Below are 4,467 nucleotides of genomic sequence, written 5' to 3' on the forward strand. Positions count from 1 at the left end.
GTGAATAAGTACAGGAAGATTCAAGTATGTATAGTATCGAAATGGTAGATGATGTTATATATGTGAATTTCATTGAGTTGATAGGGTCTTATGGATTGAAATTGTACAAATACTCATATGTTGTCATTTTATGTTTCATATACTGTTGATGATTTGAGTATGAGCTTACTAAGCTTTTGAAAGCTTACTTTGTGTGTGTGTTTGAATTGTTTTGTAGATATCAAAGCTACCAAGCTCAGGGATCATCAACGATCGTCGCCGCACTATCGAACCTCATTTTGGTATTTTTGAAAATGTATATATATTTAAAGTATGACATGTATAGGCTAGTAGTTGTGGAAGTATGTTTTGTGATGTATATATATTTATTCATGTGAATTGGCTAATTTGTGTTTGAACTCATAGTTGATAATGGTTTATGATGTGTGATGTTAATTTGTAATTGTAGTATGCTTAGTTGGATAAAGAAAATGGTAAGTGTTGTGAATTTTTGGAATGAGATTTTATGATGATTTGATATAACCTTACATTATGTTCATTATAAATAGGTAAGGTTTATAAGTATGTAAATGGTTGATAATATTATGGTATGAGTGATATGTGTTTTAGCATAAAAAAAATTGGTTGATTGGATTGTACATATATGCTTGTTTCCATGCTTGCAGGTTGACCCAAAAAGGGGTGGCAATTTGGCTTAAACCAAGCCTACATTGTGCCACACGGCCATAGCACACGGGCGTGTCTGTTGGCCGTGGGGAAAAGTCAGTATGTAAACTCTGTTTTGCATGACCTGGTTACACGGGCGTGTGACCTCAACAGAATTGAGAAATTTTGCTAAGTTCTAAAAATTTTGAATGCGTTCTGTTTAGTCCCGGCTGATTCCTAATGCATGTTTAAGGTCTCGTTGACCTTAGAAAGGGACTTTATGTTGATGTTTGCTATGATGCTATGATGTTTGTGAAATGAATGCAAAGTGTTTCGATATATTTGGTAATACCTCTTAACCTTAGTCCGGTAATGGATACGAGTTAGGGGTGTTACATCAAATATAACCGAAATTCAATAAAACCTTAAAACTGGATCTAATAAAATAAACATGACATTTTCGTATAGCTTAATATATACACAACTTCAAACTTAGCCAAATATAATCTAGCCTATACATGCCATAGATTCAAGTTCAAACTTATAAAATACCAAAAACAGTCGATAGTGTGACGGACTTTGCTGATGATCCCCGAGCTCGTAACTAATCTCCAAAATCTATAAAACAGAGGCAAATATAAACACACACAGTAAACTATCATAACTTAGTAAGTCATAAGCAAATAAACAACTTAATGACATAATCAACTCATTTAAACCAAACCAAATTATACTATCATAGTCACATTTAATCTCAAGCTTACAATTTCATGTATAACATATACATTCACATGGAAACTTTATCATGGCTGAATATCATTATGTAACCAAGTACATTTACACTTATAAACATATACTTATGAATCAAAATATAACATCACATACATATTCATAGCATATGATCAAATACTACACAAATATACATCTGTTTACATTAGTAACTTGTATAATTTGCATCACATATCAAATAGCCAACTTACCTTATTTTCAAATAGGTAATCATCTAACTCATACCTGATTGTTTTAGTTCGTTTTACACATTCAATCACAACTTATCATTGCCCATTGAACCATTCGAAATTGAATAGGATACTCGGATAATCACACATATCGTACAATGCCAACATCCCAGACGTGGTCTTACATGTAATCACATATCGATGCCACTGTCCCAGATAGGGTCTTACTTGCACACATAAATTGGAGTCACATATCGTTTCCAACGTATTAAACGTGGTCTTACTCGCACACATATATCGATGCCATGGTCTTACTCGCACATCACATTTCGGAATCCTATGTCATGACATATGTATCCTAGCTATTCCTAAGGTTCACACAGGGCTTTCGAATGTCGTAACTCGGTCGAATCGAACTTGTACACATATACTCCAAGCTTATACATATTCGGTTTCCACATATATAATATCACATTATACATTTAAGCATATACAGTTCGTATCTGATCAAATAAATAACATCTATTCGCTTATAAACTTACCTCAGACAACAGTAATAGGAACAGGATGACTAATGACAACTTTGGTTTTCCCTCAATCCAAATCTAATTTTTTTGGTTCTTGATCTTAATCAAGCTCAACAATGGCCGAAACCTTGTAAACCTTTTTCTTTCTCCTTTATTTTCATATTCGTTCATGAACAATGAAAGACAAATGCATCATAACCTTATTATATGTTTTATTATAATAACATGTTTATTATTTTACATATTTAACCTTTAAAATAAAATTCTTAAACCATTATAAGCCATGGTTGTAACCGTCCATCACTTTAACAATGGTTATATTGCATAATAAATATCTTAAATTAAAAATACAACAACAACTCAGCCCTTTCACATTTAACCATTAAATTTTCATTTTACGCGATTAAGCCCTTTTTATTAAATCGACACTCAAACTACAAAATTAAAACATGAAAATTTCACAGATATAAATTCACACATAATAAATACAGAAAATATTTTTAAAATATTTTTTTATCTTGAATTCGTGGTCCCGAAACCACCATTCGGAATAGGGTCTAAATCAGAACAGTGGTTTTGGGACCACAAATCTGAGGTCAAAAAATTATTTTAATGTTATTTTTGGTGTATATAGCACGCGATTATATATGTGTGAAAGTTTCATGAAATAATTTTATCAACTGGATGGTTAATTTGACAAAATGACTAAATCACGTAAAATACATGTAACGCCCCGCACCCGAGACCGTTGCCGGAGTCGAACACGAGGTGTTAACGAACTTAATTCATTTATTTACACAGTTCATTTTAAAATTTCCAGACAAGCTGGCTAACTGCGTCACTGTCACCTTAAAAATCATATCTCGAGTTTCAAAACTCGAAAACTGATTCCGTAAATTTTCCCTGAAACTAGACTCATATATCCATCTACAGATTTGTTTCTAGAATTTTTGGTCGGGCCAATTAGTACAGTTTATTAGTTAAAGTCTCCCCTGTTTCAGGGTTCGACTACTCTGACCTTCATGCATTACGACTTAGATATCTCCCTGTTCAGGGATTCAATACATATACCGTTTGTTTCTAATGAAACTAGACTCAAAAAGGAATCTTTAAATATAAATCATGACTTCTAATTATTTCTGGTTAATTTATGGTAAATTTCCAAAGTCAGAACAGGGGATCCAGTAATTGTTTTGCCCTGTTTCACGAAAACTTAAACATCTCATAAAATACGGCTCATATGGTCGTTTCGCTTCTTCCATATGAAAATAGACTCATCAAGGTTCGATTACATAATTTATTCATTATTTAATTACATTCATACTAGTTTTAGTGAATTATCAAACTCACATCACTGCTGCTGTCAGCATCTATTTTAAGGTAAATTTCACCTATTTCATAGTTTCCATGATTCAACTAGCCATTTGACATACATAGCACCAAATATGATCGTGATTAACCATTCCAATGGCTAATCATTGCCAAGCATTTCCACACCTCTCAATAACCATATATATACAAAATGATTTTAATACTATGCTCAAAATATTTAAGCCATTTTGAATGGCTATCCGAATATATACACATTACCAAAGGTACTTGATTAACAACAAAGGTTAGTCCTATACATGCCATTATCAACGTTTAACTAAAAGAGTACCAAAAGGGCTTAGATAGTGTGGACGACTTGACTTCGACAATCCCGAGTCGATGGTGACGAACAAAAATCTATAAACAGAGAATTAAAGAAACGGAATAAGCATTTAATGCTTAGTAAGTTTTGAGTAACGAAATTATTTACGACTAAAGTATAGCGTTCATATGACTAAATGAATAATTTCATATATGCACATTCTCAAAATCATAATTTCTTCACGCTTCAACCAATATATTCATACATAGGGTATCAAACCTAACTAGAGGCTGGAAGCTCGTTAATCAATTGAGCGAGTACTATTTGAAAGGAATCGACCTTTCCGATGTATATACGAAACATACCTTATCGTTTGTATTTTATGAGCGTATTAATTGAAATTATTACAGCAAGATCACTCGCTTCCAAACCCAAGTATCTTCGGGATTTAGCCGGATATAGCAACTCGCACAAATGCCTTGGTCTTAGCCGGATATAGTCACTAGCATGAATGCCTTCGGGACTTAGCCGGATATAGTCACTAGCACAAATGCCTTCGGACTTAGCCGGGTATAGCAACTATCAAGACAAATGCCTTCGGACTTAGCCCGAATATCATCTGAATAATCAAGCACATATACCAATAAATCATGACACATCCATATTTCATTATCATAACTAGAATTCAAACACAAGACGCTTA

This window comes from Gossypium arboreum, chromosome 2 (genome assembly GCF_025698485.1).
Source record: "Gossypium arboreum isolate Shixiya-1 chromosome 2, ASM2569848v2, whole genome shotgun sequence".
Classification (NCBI taxonomy): domain Eukaryota; kingdom Viridiplantae; phylum Streptophyta; class Magnoliopsida; order Malvales; family Malvaceae; genus Gossypium; species Gossypium arboreum.